The sequence below is a fragment of the Cibotium barometz genome, chromosome 18 (genome assembly GCF_041138505.1).
Source record: "Cibotium barometz isolate CiBa-2024 chromosome 18, ASM4113850v1, whole genome shotgun sequence".
Lineage (NCBI taxonomy): Eukaryota > Viridiplantae > Streptophyta > Polypodiopsida > Cyatheales > Cibotiaceae > Cibotium > Cibotium barometz.
Genome location: NC_141063.1, coordinates 23,444,197 through 23,455,687, shown reverse-complemented (window position 1 = coordinate 23,455,687; position 11,491 = coordinate 23,444,197). Strand labels below are relative to the sequence as shown.

The 11,491-nt window shown below is 35.2% G+C and overlaps 1 pseudogene; it reads left to right on the top strand.

Annotated features, from left to right (window-relative positions):
• Positions 1–9,946: 9,946 nt before the first annotated feature.
• LOC147629090 (uncharacterized) lies at positions 9,947–11,021 on the top strand (annotated as a pseudogene).
• Positions 11,022–11,491: the final 470 nt, after the last annotated feature.

Sequence of the window (11,491 nt, the reverse complement as noted above, 5' to 3'; positions counted from 1 at the left end):
AGGGAAGAGATAAATCCAAATTTGTAAAAAGAAGATACCCAAAAATGAGTAAATGCTCACATAAGGTGAAGAGTTGAAAATGTACAAGGTTTATTAGTAAAAAAACTATGAGCAATATTAAAATGATTCCATTATGACACATATGTAAGGAAGGGGAATTCTTTAAAGGAGGTGCATATTTCACATAAGATGAAGAGTTGAAAATGTACAAGGTTTATTAGTAAAAAACTATGAGCAATATTAAAATGATTCCATTATGACACATATGTAAGGAAGGGGAATTCTTTAAAGGAGGTGCATATTTCACATAAGATGAAGAGTTGAAAATGTACAAGGTTTATTAGTAAAAAACTATGAGCAATATTAAAATGATTCCATTATGACACATATGTAAGGAAGGGGAATTCTTTAAAGGAGGTGCATATTTCACATAAGATGAAGAGTTGAAAATGTACAAGGTTTATTAGTAAAAAAAACTATGAGCAATATTAAAATGATTCCATTATGACACATATGTAAGGAAGGGGAGTTCTTTAAAGGAGGTGCATATTTCACATGCTTGAATGAGTTTTAAACTCATAAAAATTGAGATATTTCATCTCTCCTCTCTCCTCATTCAAGTCTAGTTCCAAAAAGTTAGCTTAACTGACCTAAAAATGGTCAAATATTGACCAAACTGATTTAGAAAATTCTAGAATCAGTTTGTTTGGTTAGGAGCTCAATTTTTCCTATAAATAGAATCCTCCCCCTTGTTGAAAAATAGATAGTGTTTATGCATCGTTACTCTACTCCACCTAAGCCAAGAACTGTGAATTCATTTAATAATTCACTAGTTTTTGGAGCTTCCCTCTTTTTTTCAATCCCCATTAGTGGCTCCATCAACATACTTAACCAATTGATTGGTTGGGGGCCTCTACCGTGAACAAAGAATCAAGCAATTTGTAAGGTAATTAGTGAATATTGATCTTTTCTATGATTTCTCAATGTTTCTCTCTTCTCAACCCCTCTCAAGCTTGAGAAGCTTAATTGGTATGATTTTCTAAATGCTATGAATAGTAGTGAAGAGTACATAATTTAATAAATGCTATTGAAGTTAATTTCCATTTATGTTTAAATTCTAATGGTTTTTATGTAATTTCTCTCTCTCTCACTCAAGAAATGGTCATACTCATGACCCATTCTCAATCCAAATGAAGCTTTTCATAAAGCTTTTCCTTAACCCAAGATTAAGCTATGCTTGAGGCCAAATTAATGGCTTTTTTCTATGCTTTTAGTTTATGTATATTGATGATTCAATCCATTATGGATTAATGAACCAATTAGAGATCATTTTAATTATTTCCTTAATGATAAGCATTATCCCTTAGAAAAATTGAGATTTATCAGTCACATAGCAGCGGAGCTATGGTAAAATTTTTATAAAAATTATGCATAAAATAATTTCATTCAAAGCATAAAAAGAGGACTTCCTACCATATTCTAGGAATTATCATCCTAGATTAATTGAAAGAATTTCATTACAATCATGGAGAAATTGAATTTTAATATCATGCATAAAGGATAAGTTTTTATATCAAAAGTGTTATTTTTACCATTTTTATTTCATGCATAGAAGTATGCATAATGGATAAATTTTTATATCAAAAGTGTCATTTTTACCATTTTTATTTCATGCATAGAAGTATGCATAATGGATAAATTTTTATATCAAAAGTGTTATTTTTACCATTTTTATTTCATGCATAGAAGTATGCATAGTGGATAAATTTTTATATCAAAAGTGTTATTTTTATCATTTTTAATTTTCATGCATAGAAGTATGCATAAAGGAAAATTTTTTATATCAAAAGTGTTACTTTTATTATTTTTAATTTTCATGCATAGAAGTATGCATAAAGGAAAAATTTTTATATCAAAAGTGTTACTTTTATCATTTTTAATTTTCATGCATAGAAGTATGCATAAAGGAAAAAATTTTATATCAAAAGTGTTACTTTTATCATTTTTAATTTTCATGCATAGAAGTATGCATAAAAGAAAATTTTTATATCAAAAGTGTTACTTTTATCATTTTTAATTTTCATGCATAGAAGTATGCATAAAAGAAAATTTTTTATATCAAAAGTGTTACTTTTATCATTTTTAATTTTCATGCATAGAAGTATGCATAAAAGAAATTTTTTTTATATCAAAAGTGTTACTTTTATCATTTTTAATTTTCATGCATAAAAGTATGCATAAAAGAAAAATTTTATATCAAAAGTGTTACTTTTATCATTTTTAATTTTCATGCATAGAAGTATGCATAAAGGAAAAAATTTTATATCAAAAGTGTTACTTTTATCATATTGGATTTCATGCATATAGGTATGCATAAAAGATATTCTTTTTATACTAAAAGTGTGATTTTCCTCATAAATGGATTTTATGCTTAACTTAGATGCATAAGAGAAATTCTTTTATTCTAAAAGTATAATTCCCTACCAAATTGAAATTATGCATAAGAAGATGCATAAAAGATTGATTTTAATTTCAAAAGTGTTAGTCTCCTTAAATGAAATTTATGTATAAATAAATGTGTAGAGAAATCTTATATCAAATATAAGAATTCTCTTTTAAAAAAAAGATATGAAATGTGATAAGATGTGATAAGAGGTGTATGAGATGTGATAAGAATTGATAAGATGCGTATGGAAAGTGATAGGATGTGATAAGAGGTGTATGAGATGTGATAAGAATTGATAAGATGCGTATGGAAAGTGATAGGATGTGATAAGAGGTGTATGAGATGTGATAAGAATTGATAAGATGCGTATGGAAAGTGATAGGATGTGATAAGAGGTGTATGAGATGTAAAAAGATGTGATAAGATGTGTATGAGATGTGATAAGATTTGATAAGATGCGTATGGAAAGTGATAGGATGTGATAAGAGGTGTATGAGATGTAAAAAGATGTGATAAGATGTGTATGAGATGTGATAGAATGTGTAAAGATGAGTTAGGATGTGTTAAGATGTATATGGGATGTGTTAGGACGAGAATGGATGTAATATGGTTGTATGAATGTGATGTGGATGTATACATGTAGATGTATATGTATGAATGTGAATGTTGATGTGGATGTGGATGTATGGATGTAGATACGGATGTGTATGTATGTATGTGGATGTGTATGTATGAATGAGGATGTAAAAATGGACGTATGTATATAGATGTGGATGTATGGATGTATGTATGTAGATGTGGATGTATGGATGTGATTGTGAATGAAGAGGTGGATGTGAATGTATGGATATAGATACAAATGTGGATGTATGTATGTAGATGTGGATGTATGGATGTGATTGTGAATGAAGAGGTGGATGTGAATGTATGGATGTAGATACGGATGTGGATGTATGTATGTGAATGTGGATGTATGAATGAGGATGTGAAAATGGATGTATGCATGTGAATGTGGATGTATGAATATGAATGTGGATGTGTGGATGTGGAAATGGAGGTATGGATGTATGAATGCAGATGTGGATGTATGCATGTAGATGCGTATGTATGAATGTGAAATTGGATGTATGATGTGGACGTACGAACATGGATATGTATGTAGAATAATGAATATGAAGATGTATGTGAGATAATGTAGTCTATATGAGTGAATGGATGAGAACGAGTGAATGGAATGTGGAATAAGTAATGTGGTCCGAGAGTGGATAATATGGAAAGACAAGAGTTCGTTATAGAAACTGTATTTGTGACTGTTTGTAAATGACTGTTTTATGTCAAGAATGCTGGGGAAGCATTTTGACCGTCTTGTGGATTAAGGTCATGAAGACCTAACTGTTAAAGTTGCAACTGCTGACGGAGAGTCAATGGAGGACGTCTCGCGTAGCAAGGTCGACCGAGGTCTTGACCAGCCTCGGTTCGATTTAAATGGTGAGCTTCCGGTACGGTGGATGAGGGACCAAGGAAGCGGCCTATGAGTGAAGCGCTAGGTCACCTGCGAAGGATCCTAGAGGGTGCTGACCATACGGTGCTCGGGCTCTGGGTCGCCGAAGATACCCACACGTGCGTCGTGGAAGATATTGGAACAAGGAGTAAGAGTTGTTTTGTGAAACCGGGCATGGATCTGGTTGATTGACCTTGCTGGTCTTCAATGGATGAGTCCATGGCTCTTTATATGGATGTGTTGGTTGATCTTGTTGATCTTCAACGAGAGTCCATCTTGATTTTTATAAATGATTATATTTTCGAGTATTATGGGCTAGGAACTATTGAAAAGGCCCCTGTGTGGACAGGTGGTGAGCATTCTAGTTGCCAATGATGCCATAGATACTCTGATGAAGGAATGATGGGAAATTATGAATCAACTGGATAAATTGGAAGATTGTGATCAGTGGTACTATGGTTTCATTAAAGGATTGTTTTAAAGTTAGCTGATGCTAAGGAAAAGGCAATTTCATATTGGGTGTGTAAGTGGTGTGGCTAGTTTTATGTTTGCATGAACTTTCGGCTAGGGGGCCTTGGAACTCTTTTCCTTGGTACCCGGGACAAAGCCTAACCAAATTCCAAATTGGATCCCATCACTACAGTGGTTGGGCGGTTGGCTAACCCATGGGATTGGATGGGGTTAGGCTGGACTGATGGATCCGTAAATCGAGACTCAAACTTTTGTTTTTACGATAGATAAAATAAATCCCGGGCAGTAACTGTTCTATGGATAGGAATCAACGGCTGTGCCTCTTGAATGGGGAAAAAAGCGTTGATCCCAATGATTCAAGTGCAAGTTTCTCCCTTGATCTGACCAAGTATCTTATAGATGTAATTGGATCAGCTCGATCAGAAATGATCTTGGCTACGTTAGAGTAAAAAGTTATCCTGGTGGGATCGCCTGTGCTTTTCGGTAAAGGAAGTTTTTCCGGGTTCGGTTTTGGAACAACCGAACGACGGATTAGTCTCTTATCCGAATATCCGTGGATGAAGCCCCGAGTGTGGGACCCCTGTCCCGCGCGAGAAGTGCTACTTCCGCTGCTAGTATCCCGAATCTGTTGCTCGGTGGGAACAGGGATCTCACATAAGGAGGATCCTGGAGGGTTCTGACCATGCGATGCACGGGCTCGCGGTGCCAAGGACATCCATGCGTATGTCGAGGAAGCTATTATATGATGGACCTATGTTTATTGTAATCTATCACATTGGATCTTTTTGTCGACTCGCTAGTCTCAACTAGAGTCCGGAGTGATACTGTTTTGTGAGAAACAAAGATTCAATGGAAATTTTGAAGTGTGACATGTGTAACCCGTAAATTGAATGTTAATGTATTGTTTTATAGATTAAAGTTTTAAAGAGGAGTGTGTGTGTTTCTGTTTTCTAAAGCTAAAGTTAAGAATGGCATTTCAATTATGGGTGAGTGAGTACTTGTTTGGATCTACCGATTCCACGGTTGTGCCTGATCTTGATCAGAAAAAAAGTGTTAAATTTACTAAAATGATCAAATTATATCAGTGATAGTTTCCTTCTATCTGGTTTATTCAGTTAAAGGATAGCTTAGAATTGATCACGTTAGAAAAATTCGTTAAGAAAATTCAAAAAGGTGGAATTGTCCCGCTTTCCGGGCATGGAAATTTTCTCGGTTTCAGTTTTTGGAGTGACCACCAGCCTAGTCTCGTGCCCGGACATTCGTGGGCGAGGCCCCGAGTGAGAAAACCTACCCCGCACATGAGGGGGCTGCTTCCACTGCCAGCTACCGGGAGTTCGGTGCGCGGAGAGGGTAGAGGGATCTCACAGCTAGTATGTTTAGATGACCTATTCCACAAATTTTGAGTACCAACACAACTATGTTTCGATGCAATATGCAGACGTCACAGAGCGATTTGCTACATCAATAAATTGCTCTATGACGTCTGCATATCGCATCGAAACATAGTTGTGTTAGTACTCAAAATTTATGGAATAGGTCATCTGAGCATGCCTATGTGAACGAAATTACTAAAATAGGCTATTTGTGAAAACAGACTTCTGATCCTTCAACTTTCTTCTCTGCAGCATCTGAAACTTGATGCAAAACATTAAGTTTTATGGTAGAGTTGATGTTTTGTATCAACTTTAATGTTAAACATCAACTCTTAGCCTATAAGTTGATTTGCATCAACTTTGATGTTAAACATCAACTTTTAGGGGGCTATTTTTCTTAGCTTTGAAATATTTTTAGATTCTTTATGAGAGTTTTTTAATCTTTATCACCAATAAATCTGTAAAAACCCATTTCAAACAGTAGAATAATAGCCAATAAAATCTTAAAATTTTTGAAAAAATCCTATAATTCATAGAATTAAAGAAAAAAATATGCCTAGGATAAGGTAATATAGGTAGGACATAGGTTTAGGGCTAAGGACCTGAAAAACACACATGGTCATAACCTTTGACTACAACAAATTTGGGAGGAGGTCATTAAAAAAAGTGCTTGTCTATATATCCATGTAACCTTTGTATCATAAATAATATCGCTACATAGTAAATGCCAAAAATTCATAATAGTAGAAGAGCTAGATGAGATAATCCATAATGATCTGTAATCAATTGGTTTTGATCCAGATGTGTAAGGCTCGACCATGAGTTGATTGATTCGCCAATCTTGATTTTTATTCTACAATTCAATTTTAAAGGTGAAGAACTATAAGCAAATGCACGTTGTGGGACCATCTATGTCATGATGGGGAGTGCATGTGAGCCTGGACTCTGCCATGCTTATATGCAGTAGTATGCTTCCCAGCATAGGAACCTTGAATCTACCGTCATTGTGTGAAAGCTCCAAGATCCTCTCTACCACGATTCAAGAAGCCCTAAGTTTCTCTATTTTCTCTTTGTACACAAAGACAATGTCGTGGTGGGCAAAGATTGCATCTCTCAAGCATCCTTTGCATGTCCTCCAAATAATTATAACCAGAGCCCATTCTACACTACTCTTAGACATACCATCTCTCAAAGTCCTTCACATGTACTCTAAATAATTATAACTAGAGCTCATTCCTACACTACTCTTAGACATACCATCACCTACGTTCATAATAATGGCTATCTAGAGGATCAAACATCAACATATACATACTATGAATTTTTTCAAAGTCCTTCACATGTACTCTAAATAATTATAACTAGAGCTCATTCCTACACTACTCTTAGACATACCATCACCTACGTTCATAATAATGGCTATCTAGAGGATCAAACATCAACATATACATACTATGAATTTTTTCCACCACCACATATCTACATGATATAGGCTACAAATTTTTTCCACCACCACCATTATCCATATTACATAACAAGAATTTCCTTCGTGACAACAAATGCCTACATGGATCGAAATTTACACCTATATGCTATATGATATCTACATCTAAAATTATCTTGCCGAAAAAATATTTCAATTTTCTACTCTTTTAACATGCTTAGGTTTACTGAGAGCCTCCATAGTTACCGTATTCTATATATATATGAATAGAAGTCTACCTTTGCACACCTATAAGCTGACCTCTTTAAACTCTTAGCATTGGTTGTATATCATGCCCACTACCTGCTTATAAATAATAGAGTAAATAATTATGTCATGCAAACTGTCAAGGTAAGTATATACTCAAGGATTTGCTATTTGGGTCAAGAAATAGACTCAAGGATGTTTGTAGGATTTTTTTATAAATTATGGAGCTTATAATGTTATGTATTCAAATATTTTTTGAGTGCTTGTCAAATAACGTGCATATTTATGCATAGTGGTAGAATTTATCCCAAGAAAGTCCATTAAAAAAAGTGTCTTAAGAGTGATATTTCTTTAAGTTTTGTAGACTCCTATGCCATTTTGTAAGTCAAGTTTATTTTTATGTCACAAACAATAGCAGTTTATAAATCTACGAAGGTCACATGTGTTCTCAATCTTGAAAAAAAAAATCAAAATTCATGTAGTTTTTAAATGTATACATGGAATTCTAGATGTGTTTTCAAAAAACAATGGTTTAAAGCCGTTTTTTAGATTTCACACATTTTGGAAGGGAATCTTTTTAGGTAACCCTCGTCTCAGATACCTATTTTGCTCGTAACTGTGTTCATGGTGGAATGACCTTAGGGCTATCCAAAGCACATTATGCACGATGTTCTTTAAAATGGCCCTAGGATCAGTCTTTCAAGCACATTGTGCTTGCAAAAATGGTCTTAGGGCCATTCTCCACTCCCTTGTGTCGACTCCCTCTCTCGGACTAATCTCTACACATGCATGTAAAATACATCAAGATTGTGCATGGAAGAATAGACGTAGGGCTATTCTTGTAAGAATAATATGGTTGAAAGAATGGTTCTATGGCCATTTTAAAGCACACCATCCATGGTATTTTTGAAAGAATGGCCCTAGGGCCAATATTGCATCTATGGTGTGCTTTAGAATAGCCCTACAAAAATTCTTTCAATCTCATTATGCTTACAAGAATGGCCCTAGGACCATTTTTCCATGGAAAATCTTGATGTATTTTACATCCTTGTTGTGCTTGAAAGAATGGCCCGAGGGCTATTCTACAATCCATGGTGTGCTTTAGAATGGCCCTAGGGCCATTCTCCGCTCCCTTGTGTCAATTGTCTAGGGCCATTCTCCGCTCCCTTGTGTCAGTTGTCTAGGGCCAATCTCTACGTATGCATACAAAATACATCAAGATTGTCCATGGAAGAGTGGACCTAGGTCCATTCTTGTAAGCACAATGTGCTTGAAAGAATGGCCCTAGGGCCATTCTAAATCACACCATCCATGGTGTTCTTGAAAGAATGGCCCTAGGGAGATTCTACCATACATGGTGTGCTTTAGAATGGCCCTAGGGCCATTCTCTTAAAGCACATTGTGCATGGTAGAATGGACTTGGAGAAAAAGATCGATGCTTTAAGGAGAAAGGACACAGCACTAGGGCCACGTAAAAGAAGAAGGAAACTTTGCAACATAGAGAAAATGAAAGTTGGAAGTGGAGGGATGAAGAAGCGAGTATAGGCTGTAAGGTAATGTTAACTCTTGTTTCATATATATTTCTCTTTTTAGATTAGGCATAAGTAATCAGATTTGATGTTATTCTATTTTTAGATCTTTACTTCATCTCCAGAGTCCAAGGTACATTTCGAAGTTGGAGTGCATTATAACAGTCATTTGGTACCAAAAGGACACAGCACTAGGGCCATGTAAAAGAAGAAGGAAACTTTGCAACAGAGAAAATGAAAGTTGGAAGTGGAGGGATGAAGAAGCGAGTATAGGCTGTAAGGTAATGTTAACTCTTGTTTCATATATATTTCTCTTTTTAGATTAGGCATAAGTAATCAGATTTGATGTTATTCTATTTTTAGATCTTTACTTCATCTCCAGAGTCCAAGGTACATTTCAAAGTTGGAGTGCATTATAACAGTCATTTGGTACCAAAAGAAATAGTGGAAGAGATGTTGTATCAAAAGAAGTTTCAAAAAATCAATGAGAAGCATATGTTTTCTTTTATGAACAAGAACCAGCTCGATGCAACTCAAGTGCAAGAAATGCTGGATGAGACTGGCATCTCTCAAAAAGCATATAATATACTGCTTAAGGCACTAGCAGAGAAATGTCAAAGTAAGAAGCATAAAGGTTCGTTACTTCCAAAACCAATGCAAGTAAAGTATGCCCGCCAACATGTGAACTGAGAGGTGTTTGAGAAGCTTGGTTCACTAGTAGATATTAAAGCAATATTCATTTGCTAAAGACAGAGAGGTACTCTTTAACCAGCACAACAATATTTTCTTTGATCTTGAAGCTTTTTGCAAAGGTACGGAGTTCAGTTCTTTGAGATTAGTCAAGAAGAATGTGAAGGAGTTCTAAAATTTGTTTTGAAACTGGATGAGTGTGAGATTTTAAAGAACAAAAAAATGGAGAGGGTTACTATCACTCTAATGAACAGGGCCTTAGACACATCAATTACAAAAGATGATGCAAGATATTTCAGTGTTCAATTGGAGAATAACATATTGCCACTTGGATCTTTTGAGGTATCTTCTTTATCATTGAATATGACTGTGTATTACGTTGAAATAATTTAAATACGAAACTTGTATTAAACATAAGCTTCTTCCTAATGACACATGTGGGATAAAGAAGAATTTGAAATTTTGCATTGGGTGTTTCATCAAACTACAATTCCATCACTGATTAGTGAGCAAAGAAATGGAAGGGCCCTTCATGTGCCTGGGTTTGGTGACTCTAAAGTGGAATGGCACATGGCAGGTGATTTAAAGACTCTAAAATGCATGTATAACATAAGCAAAGGTGCAAATGCAAAGAGTCCATGTCTATATTGCATGTCAAGTGCCAAGACTTTAGATCGTGTACTATTGAACAAAGCTCCCGACATGCATTTAAAAGATAAAGATTTCAAAGTAGTGCTTGATATTCCTCTATCTGCAGAGTGCACATATGCACATTGCATGCACTATGTAGAATTGTAGAGAAGCTGGTGTATTTGTACATATTCTTTGCATGGACATTAAAGCCTAAAAAAGAATATTCAAAAGCAATCAAAGCAATAGAAAAAGTGCTATCATACATTGGCTTGCATGGGGGGAATGCTTAAATTGAGGAGGACGACAAGCGGTCACAAGGGGGCATCAAAGTACCAAAACCATCAATAGGTGGTGTGAAAGCTAAAAGATTTTTGTCATATTTCCTCAAAGAACGTCGAGGTAAAAACAAGCAAAAGATGTTTAATCGATGGAAAGATCTACACATAATGCAATCAAGGACATTGGAAATGAAGGTTCAATCCAAAATCGGAAGGCAGATGTGTGGATTTCACTTGACAAGATCTTTGCATTCATGGAGAAAAAGAGCTCGAGCAATAGTGAGATAAAATTATTTGAAAACATATTAGAGACTTGGAGGAAGGCATTCATTGCAGGATGGCGTGATCAACATGTAACTCATTACATGGTAAGAACTTTAAAAACTGTTACAATCTCAATAATACTGTGAGACCAACTAATACATACATCTGATTTTTGTTTTCTTTTGTCATTGATTGCAGCATATACTATATAATCATACTCCATATTTCGCAAAGACATACGGTTCATTGTCAATATGATCAACTCAAGGCATGGAGAAGTCACATTACATAGCAAGAACAGGTTACTTTAAGCACGCTAAACATGGTGGAGGCAAGAATTGAGCCAATAGTCTTTTAGAGTTACATCAATGGACTTACAAGAATCGAGCCAATAGTCTTTTAGAGTTACATCAATGGACTTACAAGAAATTGATTCACAAAGCAAAAGAAAAAGACATATTCAAGTCCTCATCATTGACACGTGCAATACAATTGATTAATAAAGAAAAGCGACAATGCGCTTAGAATCAGTCAATTGCCTGCGAGAGAGCACCATCAGTTGTGGCGTCACTCAAGAGTCAGGGTTGGGAGAAGGTGGTCTAGATCAGGTGGGCTT